This window comes from Rattus norvegicus, chromosome 6, assembly GCF_036323735.1.
Source record: "Rattus norvegicus strain BN/NHsdMcwi chromosome 6, GRCr8, whole genome shotgun sequence".
In the NCBI taxonomy this organism is placed as follows: domain Eukaryota; kingdom Metazoa; phylum Chordata; class Mammalia; order Rodentia; family Muridae; genus Rattus; species Rattus norvegicus.
Window position 1 is genome coordinate 27,265,879 of NC_086024.1, and position 15,607 is coordinate 27,281,485.

The window sequence follows — 15,607 nt, forward strand, 5'->3', positions numbered from 1 at the left end:
TTTGCATATTCCTGGCCTAGGATCTTGGCGAAGTGAAAGCATTCACAAGTTCTGTTGCATCTGCTCCTCCCAGGAGAGTGAACACGTGATCATGGGCCTTCTTAGGGGTGTTCACTGTGAAGATAATTTGCCTTGACCTCAGAGAAATCTCAGGGCTCGAGGCCTTAAGCTGCAATATTTATAAGAGCTGTGGTGGTGCTGCTGCTTATGACTGCCTGACCGATTTCTGAACGGACTCAGGATGCCATAGTGTACGTGGGCGGTCTAGACGAGAAAATGAGTGAAACAGTGTTGTGGGAGCTCTTTCTTCAGGGAGGGCTGGTGGTCAACACCCACATGCCAAAGGATAGAGTCACTGGCCAGCAACAAGCCTATGGCTTTGTTGAATTCTTGATTATGCTAACTATGCCATTCAGATTATGAACATGATCAAACTCTATGGGAAGCCAATATGGGTGAACAAGGCCTCGGGTCACAACAAAAACCTGGATTTAGAAGCCAACATTTTCATGGGAAACCTGGATCCAGAAATTAATGAAAAGCTGCCTTCAATACATTTACGATACTTCCAAGGCATTTGGAGCCACCTTAAAGACCCCCCAAGATTATGCGGGGCCCTGACACAGGCTACTCCAAGGTTATGCCTTCAGTAATTTTGCTTCATTTGATGCTTCGGATGCAGCAGTTGAAGCCATGAACCTGTGTAACTGCCCTGTCACTGTGTCTTAGGCTTTCAAGAAGGACTCTAAGGGTAAACGCCATGACTCAGCAGCTGAACAACTTCTGGCAGCCCAGAACCCACTGTCCCAGGCTAACCACCCTCATCAGCTGTTTGCTGATGTACCCCCCTCCACCCTCTGCCACCAATTCTCAGGTTTCATCCCTGGGTTTTGGGCTTCCTTCACCAGGCATGCCATCTCCTGAGTCGTTCCCATCTCCAGTGCCACTTCTTGGGGCCCTCCCTCCTGGGAAACCTCTAACCATTCCCCCGCCACCTGTGCCACGTGGAGCTAGAGGACATGGTCCCCCAGCAGCAGGGGCTGAACATCCGGGTCAAGGACATTCATTTCCTCTACCATTCCCACCAGGTGGGATGCCCCATCTGGGGATGTCCCAGATGCAGCTGGACCACCATGGCCCCCATGACCTAGGACACCTCCATGCTTGGCCTTCAGGCTCTAGGGGGCAGCCACTGGTCATCTTCTGGAATGCCTCATCCGGGACCTCCTCCGATGGGCATCCTCCCTCCCCCGAGGGCCTCCTTTTGGATCTCCCATGGGTCACTCAGTTCCCATGCCTCCACACGATATACATGGGCCTTTTTCACTGATGCCCCTTCATGGATACACCGGTCTTTTAAGTCCTCCTCCCTATGGCTACCAGCGGGGGCCCCTCCCTCCACCCAGACCCACTCCATGACCCCCAGTTCCACCCTGTGGTCTGCTTAGGGTCCCAGTTCCTTTCTGACCCCCTCAGCAACTCTGTTCCCATTCCAGTGCCATGTTTTCCACAGGGGATTTTCATTTTTATTTCAAAACATTGGTCCTAATTTCTTTACACGTACATAGAGAAAAATAAAACTATGCTTCTTGTCTAAAAAGAAAGCTGTATATGCTTTCTTTTAAAAATATTATTTATTATATATATATGAGTACACTGTAGCAGTCTTCAGACACACCAGAAGAGGTCATCAGACTCCATTACAGATGTTTGTGAGTCATCATGTGGGTGCTGGGAATTGAACTCAGGACCTCGGACCTCTGGAAGAGCAGTCAGTGTTCTTAACCTCTGAGCCATCTCTCCAGCTCTGTACATGCCTTCTTAAAGGCTTTGAGTTTGGTTGGTAAATTGGGAAAGATACATGAATGTGTTACAGTCCAAAACCTTACCGAACACCCTAAAACAAAGCTAGAAATCTGAGCTAGTCTCTTGGGACCCTCAGTGACAGTTTCTCATCGCTGAGATGTATAGCCATTCCTCTAGCACATGAAAAAATGCACCAAAGACGGTAATAAACTTTCAGGATGGTTCATGAACAGCTAAAGCTTTAAGCTACAACTGTCAAGTGTCAACTGGTTTGTCTTTAAGGCTCTGGAGAGAGAGGCCAATAACTTTCAAATGGTGATACAGGATCCATGACAAGTCTGGTCCCCTGAGGATAGGATGAGCTAAGCATGAGTAACAGCATCAGCGTGTGCCCTGCACAGAATACAAGATGATGGGCAACCCTGCTCAAGTTCGGTTCCATCTCTCGAGTGCAGTGAAAATGGAATGTTCTTGAATTAATAGGTATGAGGTGGACAGTTTGCTCTGGGAATTTTTCTGCTTTGGGGACTATATGCCTGAGGATATAAGCAGTGGGTCTCTTTCTTTTAAATATTCATTTTTTTAAAAAATCCAGCATATGTGTGTGCCTGTGTGTGAGTTTATGGATACTATATGGAGGCCAGCCAGAGGTTGTTGGATCCCCTAGAACTGGAGCAACAGGACATATTGAGCCTGTTGTATGGATGCTGAAAAGCAAACTCTGAGCCTCTGCAAGAGCAGTGGATGCTGTGAACCACTCTACTTATCCCTTGTGGACCTCTTTTTGTAGGGCAGAAGGAGGTCTACCTTTTAAAAGGAAAGACAAGGCCAAAAAAAAAATCACAAGAGAGCATTCCTTGGGAGAGTTCTAGAACTAAGGCTTTAGAATGGGAATGGCAGGAGATCTTCTGGTTCCTTTAGAACCCTCAGAAGCTGCCATTTAAAATATGCTAATATGTAAATCTGCATTTGGTATCCTTGCCAGGAGAACGGTGACATTTGGAAGGCAGGTAACAAGTTCAATGGCCACATACAATGGTGCCACAGAGCATCATGGGTACAGTAGTATATAATAAGGTACAAGAACAACACTTATAACCCCCTTGTGACTCTAGATTTAATGAGTACTTGGCACGGTGCCCAAGAAAGGACCAACTCTCAGTAGACTTGATAAATAAGTAGGTGTGCAAGGTACACAGAGCCCATCTTTGAAAATAAAGTATGGGGATGGGATACTCAAGTCCCAGAGCCCAAGGATGTGACCAAAGCTCTTCTACATAGGAGCTCACACTCACTGGTGACAGCATTTGTTTATGCAGCTTTGCATGTTAGCAAGCCAGACTTCCCACGCATGGTTCTGCTATTACTGTCATTATGTTCTTTTCATTCATGGTTATCAAACATTTCCTGAATAAATACAACAGCATTATACTAATCTTTCAGGTATATAAGGACATATGCCAGGATGCTTGAAACCACGGTTGTTAGCACATCCTGTATTTATTATGTGTGTTCCTAGCATATAAACACTTTCATTTAAAAAAGGCATGTTCTAGCTTCTCTGTGGCATATTTTGAATTCCGGCACCACTAGGCTTGTGCTTTGGGCGACATTAAGACATAGCTTATCTGAACATAAACAACGTGAGGCTGGTGCACACAGTGCAAATGACTCGTATTGTGGTGGAACACAGCAGGGTACTCAAGATGTTGCTGTATGACTCCAAACAGTAGGCGACTCCAAACTTACAAATTGTTTATTTCTGGAATTTTCCACTGATGTTTTCAGATCATGGCTGGTCACAAAAAACTGAAATTATGAAATTTGTGGATGAGAGAGAGAGACTATTCTGTTATATCTACTATATCCAGGTTAGATGGTTCATGTTAATTATCTTTATCCTTTTACATTAAATTAAAATTTTACACATTTATGTGCAAATAGTGGAGAGAGGCATTTAGCTTGAGGTATCGTTTAAGGAACGAGATGGCTCAAAGCGGTGCTGTCTTTAGTATGTGGCTTCTAAGGTCATTCTGGACATTGATATTGATGTCTGCCTGTAGGGAAAAGCAAAAAAAAAAAAAAAGGCAGGACATCGCACACCCAACAGGCACCCATTTGCCTTCCTCAAACCTCAACCACATGGCTTCATTCATGTATATGACATTCAGAAAATGAAGTTTCTCACTGTGTATGCAGTGGCTTTTTCACAGAGAGTCTTCAGTAGCAAAAGAGACCATAAATATTTGATGGGCAGGTAGATCAACCCTCGTGCTTGGATTCCCTCGGGTGCAGAGAGGCAGAGACAATACACATGCATGTGTAATCATTGTGTAGCATTTTAGCTGATAACAAGGCAAATAAACCAAGCGAGGGGAGTGAGAGGCTCCTTAATGTTCACATAATGTTCCCCTTGGTCCTCTGCTGACTAGTATTGTCTTCAGGGCACCTGTGAGCTAATTCTTTGAGTCAGCGAAGAATTTAAGGTGGATTCTGAAGGATGTGCGAGTCACTCAGATTAGAGAACCTTTCCAGGTATTTGACTAGTAACAAACACCACCCTGTCATCACTACAAATGGCTACGTGACAGAACGGTTTACTTAGTACAAAGGACATTGTCGAAACAGAAGAAGATTATGTAATAATTCAAAGGGTAGTAGTAAGTAATTTAATTTTAAATTTAAAGCTGTCGTGGTTTCGAATTTGCTTGTGAGGCTTTTTGAAGCCTTGAATCTCTGTGTGTTGTAGTATAAAATCATGCCACAATAAAAAATATTTTGGTTTTGACTCTGTATCTATTTTTTATATGACATGTTAAAGAATAAAGAGAAATGGAATATCATTGGAGAATACACTAAGGAAGACTAGTGGATTACTTAAATGATTAGGTTGTCAAAAGTTGGTGAGGAAAGTTAACTGACGCTAAGAATATATTAAATGGGGAGTGTGGGAAGTCCTATACTTAGAGAAAGGCAGAGGCTCAAACCTTGTTGGGAACTTAGCTCATTCCTTGCAGGGTGGATTCAATTCAGCAATTTGTTGAGACTTCTTGTACCCATGGCCCTATCTTAGCCCCAGGCAGAGAGTGGTAAACAGTCTGGTCCCAGGGGAGTACCATTCAGGCAAAGGTAATAGGACATGGAGAAGGGCACGCCCAGCAGAAGGCAGACTGGTTTATTAGTGAGGTCCCATCAAACAGATGACTTCTTTATTGGGAAGTTGGTGACAGATGTAGAAACTGGCATTCTCCATCGCCGTATTTGGCAACTCTACATTGTCCATATTCATTTGCTTTGTCTAGAAAGGGGATATAATAATAACTTCTTTGTTCACACCACAGGGCTCTTAGAAGGATCAAATAAAACCAAGGGAGGAGAAAAATCCTATCCAGGTGTCAAGGACTATTATTAAAACCCGTTTAATAACATACATGTCTGGCAGGGCCAAGAAGGAACTGAACATTGGGTAGTGATGTTCTGAGAACACAGCAAGATGTTTTATCCAGAGTGGGGCATATATGAGGGTGTAATCGGTTTAGGACATTCAGAACAATGGAGCTGATTGGAAGAAAAGTTTTCTTTTCCTTGCAAGTAAAGTTTGTAGCAAACGAAGAAAATGAACACGGCGTTACAGGCAAGACTGAACATCAAGATACACACAGGGAGTGTACAGGCCACAACAAAGGCTCACACTGCAGCTTGTACAGGGAGCTGGTGACACAGCAGGAGTGCGGCAGGCCAAGACACAGACTCAACAGCAGGAGAGACTTTCATTGTTGGTTCAAAGCTGGCCTTTGGGACAAACTCTGAAGCCTTGTCTGAATTCACTTTCCTTCAGGGAGTGGTTGGCCTCAAGGGAAATCCTGCTTTCAGCAGCAACCACATGCTTTTGGCAGCATTTTACAATTCTGATCTCTTTCGATTTCCTGGAAATGATGTTCCAATGGTGAAGGAGCCTGTTTCAGGGAGGAGTCTTGTTTATCTGTGTTTCCTGTGCACTTTGGGACTCTTTGTGCTAATGTGGTATGCAGTATGAGCCAAGATGTCTCTTCAGAAAGTGGGGGTAAATGAATACAATCCAATGGAAGTTATAGCTGGCCTATTTGCAGATCATAAATTTCTATTAATACACCTCAAATGTCAGGATTCATTATAACATTGAAAGCATTATGTAGACCTTTCAGTTTGAAAAAAAGTCCTCATTTTAGGTTGTTTGCCTCTAATTTTGGTAGCCTGAGAAGTCTCAGAGGGAAGGAATTGATATTAACATGATGACAGCATAGAACCCTCTGGTATTTCTACTCTGGCAAAAACATCGGTTTGAACAAAAGTCTGCCCTTGAAAAAACTTCATGAGCTGAGAAAACCTAGTATGGGTTTACAGTAGCTGGGCACACAGAGTGAAGAGAAACACTGGAAAGAACTGGAAAGTGGGTTTATATTATCTGTGTCCACTCTTCCAACACCTTGCTCTTGGTGTGGAGAGAGACTTTCCATTTGGGGGAAGAAGAGGGAAGTGAGCACTGGAGTTTCTCTTGAATTGCACACTGGATCTGATCCAGTAAATCTATTTCCAAGAGAAGCTTTTACAGCCCCAAGGCTTGGAGATTGAGCCTTCCGGCCCAGTCAAAAACCATGGGGAACCAAGAGTACCAGGCTGCGTCCTAGTATTTGTCCATCCCTGTGAACTAAGGTGACAGACTACACACTGGTGTGCGATCTCAGTCTCTGTGGACTCAAGCTTCAGGCTCGTAATTGTAGGAAATAGGCCCCAGCCCGCTCTCACAGATTCAGGTTTCAAGCTAATTCTCACCCAAAATACCTTGCTGCCCCATAGACCTGGGTGCCAGGCCCACCTGTCTTCTGGCCAAGTTATCAAGCTAGTTGATTCAGACATCAGCAGCAAGCTAGCTCACAGCAATCATGGATAGGTTACCTCAAATCTCTTGGTGAACTGCATTTAACATCCCATTAAAGGATCATCTAGCATGGCATGAACTCAGGCCCTCCTGCTTGCAATGGTAAGCGTTGTTACCCCCTGAGCTAACTCCCTAGCTCTATCCAATAGCATACAAATCCTTTTTTAAAGGAGTCATAAGGAGTTGATGAGCAAATAGCAGGATTTTGGCATGGAAACAAGTTGATGCATATGTAGCCTTTAATAACATAGATGAACTCGGTGGCAATGGCACAGGCCTTTGATCCCATCCCTTAGGAGGCAGAGGTAGAACTCTCTGAGTTTGACGTCAGAATCAGTTCCAGGACAGTCAGGGGTACACAAAGGAACTGTCATGAAACACACAGAGAAACACACACACACACACACACACACACACACACACACACACACACACACACACCACACAACTGCATAGCATTTGATATAGTTCAATTGGTGTCTGAGGGCACAGGACAACACTTGACAAAAATAATAATAATATTAGTTAACCTAGAAATCAAACACAGACTATATATGAATGTGAAGTTAAACATACATCTCTTAAAGTGAATATTAACCGCTAATTTTAGTATATACAAGGTTTTGAAGATCTAAAGTCTCCTATGCTTAAAAATATTTCAAGGAGTTTCATTTCTCAGCTGAGGGGAACACCCAGTGCGTCAGCAGTTCAGCTGGACAGCTGGACAGTACAAGCAGTTTCACCAGCAGCCGCATGGGAACGGCTGCTCTCCTGAGTGGCAGGCCTGTTTTGTATGAGCAACCTATGCTGGGGATGAATACAAATGGCATTTGTCTTAAGGACACCATGAAAGAGGGGGTACAAAGGCATTGAGGAGGAGACTTGTGAATGTCCTCAAGACTTCACATGGCTGTGTTATATATGAACTCACAGCAACCATAATTATCTGCATAAGCCTGGGTGAAATCCAGCTAGTTAAAAACCCCAGCATTGAGTGGGGCAGGCTTCCTGCTGAAGAGCTATTGAGAATTGATGGCTGCTAGTGGGTAAAGGGTCCCCTTTTGCTTGGTAAGGTGGTAACTGACAGGTTATCCACATCCCTGTGGATGATTGTAGAACCCTGTGCTAATGGGCAGCAATAAGTAGGTTATAATCCATCAATCAATCAATCAAAAAGGCTCGAAGGGAGATACATTAGGCATAGGGTTGGGGGCAGATATGATTAGGATATGTATATATATTTAAAACTAAACAAAAAAATAGAAAGTAGAGAGTAGAGAAGGGAAATATCTTTACCTGAAAGCCAAAGAAATTGAGGCTGTAAGTATTTAGATACATTTTATTAATTTATATGTGAGTATCTGGGTCTTAGCATATGTCTCTGTGTGTATGCAGACGTATGCAGGAATCCACAGAGGCCAGAAAAAGCTTTCAGATCCCGTGGAGCTGGAGTTACGGGTGCTCATGAGTTGCCTTGTGGAAACTGGGAACTGAACTCTGGTTTTCTGGAAGAGCGGCAAGCGTTCTGAACCTCTGAGCCATCTCTCTAGTTTTCCAGTTTTAAATTACTTTAAAAAATTAATACATAATCACAAGTAATCCAAATAGGCAAAGAAATACTAAAGAAAACCAACAACAACTGCAAAAATAAAAACCATATACTTGAATTCAGAATAGATTGCTTTACTGTGTTAACCAGACTATACATACATGCAAAAAAAAATCAACAAAACCAACTATCTAAACTGTCGAGCTCTATAGAATTGAGCCATTCCCACACATATATTAAGAAAAATTCATTTTGGTAGAGTGGGGTGGCAAAGATTCTGAGGCCATACAATGAAGAAATGGCAGAGTTTTAGATAGATGGCATTGGAGAAACTGGGTATCTGCATTTAAATGAAATTATTTCTCTATATCACATCTTTTATAAAAATCAACTGAAAAGGCCTGAAAGGCTAAAACACAAGACCACTTGAGTGCAACACAGGGCAAACTGTGAGGCTGCATAGACCTTGTCTTAGGATGTGAGTCCACAAGCACAGGCGACAAAAGCTATGACAGAAGACCAAGATTGTGTTAGGCTGAAGAGCTTCTGTGTGTCAGAATTCATGGCTGCTTCAGAAGGCTACTGCGTGAAATGACATAAGGGAGGCACATTTCTTCAGGTACTTAGCACTGGGTCTCACTTCTATGCAGGGTACGGACAGTTGGTCTTACAGATGCAGAGTGAACCATCATTACGTGAAGCTAGGACAGGAGAGGAGGAAGAATGGTTGCAAAGAAGTACACATTTTTTTTAGTTAGGTCGGAGGAAGACATTTGCTGGCTGTATTTAATAACAGTACACTGCATTTTGAAAACCATGTGTTCAAACCATAAAAATGTTAGCAATGAGTTATTACATATGTTAACCTGCTCAAGTGAGCCATTCCAAAATATACCCCTATTTCAAAACATAATATATGTATATGTGTATATATATATATATATATATACACATATTTGTCAATTAAAACATTCAGAGTCATAGAGAAAGTGGTTGCAGATTTTTGCCAAATATGAACTAATCACATTTGTCAAAGCACTTGTCAAATTTTAGTATTGGAACTTTCGACTGGTGATTCTGGAAATAAAACCTCTGAATGACAGTATAACATATAGTTAAAATGTTCTTTTCTTTCACACTCAATGTTTGGCAGACACAGAATGGAGTTTTATTTCCATCTTGGAGAAAGTTGTCTAGGTTGAACGTCTGCTGTAAATAATCTATTTAAGCCATGTCTATTTCACTTTCTTACTTATTGGTTTATTTAAATCAGCTTACAAAGTAGCAAGTTACCATATGAGGTTTTCATATGTACTTCATTTTGATCAAGTCTCCCACTCTGCTCCTAATCCTTCCCATCTCTTCCTGTCCCCAGTGTTCCCTCTCACCCCAAGTATGCCCCCTTCTCCTTTAATTCCTCTTGTGCTCTGTTCTCTTCCCCATGCTTTTCCCTCTGTCTCATATTGCTTTTGTTCGGGTATTGTGGAGTTCTGAATGAGAATGGCCCCCCGTTAGTGGAACTGTTTGGGAAGGAGCGGGAGGTACGGCCTTTGTTGGAGGAAGTGTGCTAGGCCCAGCTCCTATTCCCTCCTCCACCCTTGCCTACTGACTGGGGATTAGGATGTAAATTCTCAGCGGCTGCTCCAGCACCATGCCTGCTTGCCTGACACCATGATCCCTGTCATGATGATCATGGACTAACCCTCTGGAACTGTGAAAAGGCCCCCAATTAAGTGCTTCATCACAGTTTCAGCACAGTAATAAATCGGTTACTAAGACAACACCTTTGCTCCTCCCTGGATACACATATTTAACAACTAGAAACCTAGATCTGACTACAGGCAGGGATACGTGGTGTTTGTCTTTTTGGTACCTAGTTTGATATGTCTCTCATTTTCCTGGAATTCTCACATTCTAATTTTTCTTTATGGCTGAATAAAATTCAGTGGTATCTATGTAACAGATTTTCAATTCATTTATCCATTGGTGGATATCTAGGCCAATTCTATTTCCTAGAGCTGCAGCAAACAGATGTACACGTGCCTCTGTGGTAGGAGTTAGCTAATCGCTTTTGGATAATTGTTCAGGAGCGGGATAGCCGGGTCATATGGTAGAGCTATTTTTCGTTGTTTGAGAAGTCTCCATACTGATTTTTGATGGTTGTCTGTACCAGTTTACACCCTACCAGCAGTGGACGAGAATCCTTCTCTTCCCACGTTCTACACAGAACTGGCTGTAGTTTGTGTGACAGTAGCCTTTCTGACTGGAATTCCATGCCATTTTGTTTATTTAAAAATTAAGAAAGCTAGGGTTGCTGCCATGCGTTAGGGCCGAGTTCATCCTACAAATAAAATGACAACCTCCTGGGGTGACCGCTTACAGAATGCAGTGGATGTGCCTGCTATCACGGATAAGTATGCCTTGAAAAAGTATCGCCAAGAAGCCTACCACCGCGTGCTTCTGAACCGAAGTTTAGCCACAGAAAAAAATAAAATGTTTTGGTTTTGATATGTATGATACCCTCGCTGCGCACAAGTCTCCGGAATATGAATCCCTTGGCTTTGAGCTTACTCTGGAGAGATTAGTTTCTATTGGCTATCCTCAGGAGCTGCTCAGCTTTGCACACGAATCTACATTCCTTACCAGAGGACTTGTCTTTGACACACTCTATGGAACTCTCTTGGAAGTTGATGCCTATGGAAACCTCTTGGTTTGTGCACATGGGTTTTACTTCATAAGAGGACCAGAAACTAGAGGGTGGTATCCAAATTTATTCAATGACATGATACTGAATGGTTTATGGAACAGCTTGAGAAGTATTAGTGTTAGGTTGTCCTTGAAAGTTTGGTAGAATTCGGCAATAAGTGGCTCTAGGTTTGAGACTTTCTGCGAATTTTGCTTTGGTCTTTTTGCTTGTCAGGGCTCTGTTCAGTTTATTTATACCTTCTGGCTTTAATTTTGGTAGGCCATATGAGTTCAGACATTTATCCATTTCTTATAGATTTTTCATTTTTTTTCTAGGATTATAAAATTTCAAAGCAGTCCTTAATGATATGCCCTCACTAGTCTATTGCAACAGTGCTCTTTTCATCTCTCATTTTATTAATTTGTGTCTCTTTGGGTTAGTCTGACTAGGAGTTCATTAATTTTATTAATGCATTCAAAGAAGCAATTCTTCGGTTAATTCTATATATTATACTCAGTCTCTAGTTCACAAATCTATTTCTGCTTGCTGTATTTGGAGTAGGCTTTTTTCTTTATTTCTAGGAGTCCTGAAGTTACTCCTTGGGTTATTTAATTGAGGTACTTCTGTATTTTTAAAAAAGATTTATTTGTTTTATATATATAAATTTACTGTCGCAGTCAGATCCCATTACAGATGGTTGTGAGCCACCATGTGGTTGTGGAAATTGAACTCAGGACCTTTGGAAGAGCAGTCAGTGCTCTTAACTGCTAAGCCATCTTTCCAGCCCTAAATCATTTGCTTTCTAAACTTTGACTCCCAGTTCCTCCCCTCACTATGTCAGTTTCTTGGAGACCACAGGTAATTGGATTTTTTTAATCCACTCCATTAGTCTGTGTCTTTTAATTACTGTCTTAAGGCCATTGATATTCAAGGCTATAATTAAGAAGGGTTTGCCATTGTTTATGATTTTGTTGCCTATTGCTCTTGTTGGTGGGATGATTGGCAATTCCCTTTTTCTGTTCCTGGCAGTGTTGGAAGTTTGCTGTGTTGGATGTGATTGATTCTTTCCTAGGTCTCCTATGTTTGTCTATTCCTTTCATAGAATCTATCCTTTCCTGTGTTCACATGTGTGAAACTGTCTTTCTCTCTGCATAATAATCCTTAAAGATTGTTCTTAGTGGTGACCTAGTTATTATGAAATATATCATTATTTATTTAGTGTATGTATGTGCTTGTGTTGTTTTGAGATATCCTTATTTCTTTATCTGTTTTCAGAGTATAGCAATTCTGGCTAACAATAATTTCTTTTGAGGATTCAGTGTATCATTCTATGCTGGTACAGTTGCTGACATCAGACCTGATATTACTCTTATGTCTATGCCTCTGTGGGTGAGCATTTTCCTCTTATGGTTTCTTTGCTATGTATTTTTGATATTTTGAGTATGATACATTTTGGAGAGAGTCTTCTCTGGTCCTGACTGCTTGGGGTTCTGAAGGCTTCCTCTATTTGGATGTCTGCCCTTCTAGATTCAGGCAGTTCTTGGCTAAAATTTCCTTGACTAGGTTGTCTGAGATATATGATTGTTTGTCATCTTCTTCAATCCCATGTAGTCTTGACTTTGTTCTCTTGGGTCTTGGGTGTATGTACATGCGTGGTGGAGTCCATTGGTGTCAAAATCAGGCCCAGAACGTGTCAGTATGGCTAGCCTTGCTAGATAGCTCTCTCTGAAGAGTTTCTGTTTCTGCCATCTCAGGCTGGAGTTACAGTTGTACGCCCATTTGTCACTTCTGTGGGCCCTGGGGACCCAAAGCCTATACTCACACAAGCATTCTAGTCACTGAGAAATCTCCCTGGCCCATTTTTCTCATATGTCTGTGTGCATTACTGTCTCAACCTTGGCATGAATTCTTGAGATGAATTCTTCTGCTTGGTGGCATTTGTGGATGATGCTCTGCTGGTTCCTTGTTACCTGATTGATGCTCTCATTTCCGGAATCCCCCTTGTTCCTTGTATGGAACCTGCATTTCCTTGGTGATTTTTTTCTTCCATATTTTAAAATTTTCTCCAAGTTACTGATGCTTATAGCCATGCCAACTATATTCTTTCCTGTTTTCTTATGTGTGAAACTGTCTTTCTTCTTTCTCTGTGTGTAATAATCCTTAATTGCTCTTAGTGCTGGCCTAGTTACTATGGATTATGATTGTTTATTAGCACATATATGCTTGTATTCTTTTGAGATACTCTTATTCCTTCATGTGTTTTCAGAGTACAGCAATTTTGGCTAACAATTATTTCTTTTAAGGATTCAGATATATCATTCTATGCATTTATGGTACTGACATCAGATCTTGTGTTACTTTCTCTCTATGTCTTGAAGCAATTTCACAACTTAAGCTAAGCTCCTTATCTGTTTATTTGCATCCTCTGTTTGGCCTTTGAAAAAAATTTGATTTCTATTGTTAAGAAAATGTCAGCCTATGGGCTGTCATAATGGAATCTTCTCATGCCTTTTGTGTCTCTTTGTTATGCTTTGTGCGTCTCTTGGGGAGTACCTGTCTTCTGGTTTGCAGCTCTTTCCCCTTCCCCATGGTTTCTATCTTGGCTTATGCCTATCCTTGTTTATTTTTGGTAGCTCGTTCTCACTTAGATTTATTATCACCAAAGCTGGCTGCAATGAAAGTTATTATGGGTCAACATAAGCCCCCGTTAGCCTTGGAAGACACCATGCTCTTCTCTGGTGTTTCCTAGAAAGTCTAAAGACAGAAGAACTAGGGTTCTCATTGGGGGAGAATGCTGCATATTTAAGTAGTAAAGTGAAGGGGTGTGGATGATGGGATAGGACGGGATGGGGTAAGAATTAAATCAAGTACATGGGTTAGATATACAAAAAGCAGTAAAGAAAATGTTACATTAAATTTAGGGAAAAGGAAAACATAAGAGCTTTCATCAGCAAGATACAAGCCACATCACCTGAACTTAAAATACAAAAGTATACACACTAAGAGAAAAAAATTTAAAGAATTAAAAAAAAACCTAAATAAGATATATAGAAAACAGAAAAAATAAATAGATAAATAAAAACATGAATGCAAATGAGCAATGAACAAAAATAAATATGTTCTCAGTCAATGTTTCTTGGTCAGTTATTAGTTAGGAGAAAGCCCCAACCCCGTATCTACAGGTCTATCAGTGCATTGCAACAAGTTCCACCACAGGCTTCCTGTCATCCACGTAGCTTTTCTCAGCTGTGGTCAGGGTGGGGAGTGTTGAGAACCTCCCTGCTTCCGGTTTCCTTACCACATTTCAGCTATGGCCACAGTCTGTTGTCTTAGGTCTACTACTCCTAGCCAGTGCTGCAACCTGTTTACTCCCTGTGGTTCCAAGGAGCCTCTGGCAGCACCAGCCATGGGGTCCTGCGTGATGTGTGGTGTGAATGTCCCAACTTCAGAGTCCTGCTCTCTCTCTCTCTGGAGCTGTGTCTGTGGGCTGGTCTTTCCCTTCTCAGGCGACTCCCCAAGGGTTAAGTTCAACCCCAGCCAACCTCCTCATCTCCTCTTGGAGTTTCATCTGTTCCTGCACTGCCTCAGTCAGGTTGCTTGTGCCTACAGACTATGGCAGGGGAGGGGTACTGTGCGCGATATAAACCCCTCAGTTTCACATTCCTACATCCTTTATCCAGCACTTGCCCAACATCTGCTGGGACAGTTTACCCTCTTTACTTTTTGGGAGAACTGATTTTGCAGTGTAGTTATAGTAAGCCGTGTCTGTGAATGTGGCCACCGGACCCAAGACAGCGACTTTTACAAAGATGATGGAGCTAACACTAAGTCCAGCCCTCATAGCTTCCTTGACTGCGGAGGAATAGCCAAGGTGAAAGGGCAAAGCTCAGGAAAGTGGGTCAGAGAACAGAAGAGCCAATCAATCATAAGAGTGTGAGGAAAGGGGTTACAAAACACACCTTAGGTTCAGCCTTAGTCCCTCTCCCCACCCTTTTCCTTTCAGACCATGATCTCTCTGTTTCTGCTTGACTGACATTTTAGGTTGGACAAGTCTTTATTGAAAAGGATTGTCCTGGGCTTGGAATGTTTTTTTCCTGGTCTCAGAAATACCACCACCGCCGCTGCCGCGGCCACCACCACCACCACCACCAACAACAACAATAACTGCTCTACCAGTCATGTCACTAGCACCCCATTTTGTAGGGCATTTGACTCTAGCAACAAGTACTGTTTTATGATGACCAGAATCTCCATTTGCCTTGGGATTTGTTGCACTAGCCCTAGCATAGTCTGGGGGCAAACTGGGATATTGATCGACTGACACATAAGTTCATTCTCGGTTCTATCGGGGCTGCACCAGCAGAGGGGGCGTTGTGTTGATGATGTGACTGTCCTAGGGGTCCTGTTTTTCAAGATGTTGTTGTTGTACCAGGCACATCTGACTCATTTCCTTCTCTCCTTTTCTGTGGTCTTCCAGGGCTATGAGAAGTGTCCCCCTGTAGGTTGGCTATGTGACTGAGTGAGCGTAGGGCTGGGGACGAACAGAGTGCCTGCTGATGTGAGGGTGGGTGGAATGGAGTGATGGGAGGGCTGGGGCCAGGAGAGCCCACGGGTATTGCCTGAGTGGACACTGCATAGGCATTTACAC

General features: G+C 42.4%; 1 pseudogene; it reads left to right on the forward strand.

Moving 5' to 3' along the window:
- The first annotated feature begins 207 nt into the window (after nucleotides 1–207).
- On the forward strand, nucleotides 208–1,467 carry Sf3b4-ps1 (splicing factor 3B subunit 4, pseudogene 1; annotated as a pseudogene).
- Nucleotides 1,468–15,607: the final 14,140 nt, after the last annotated feature.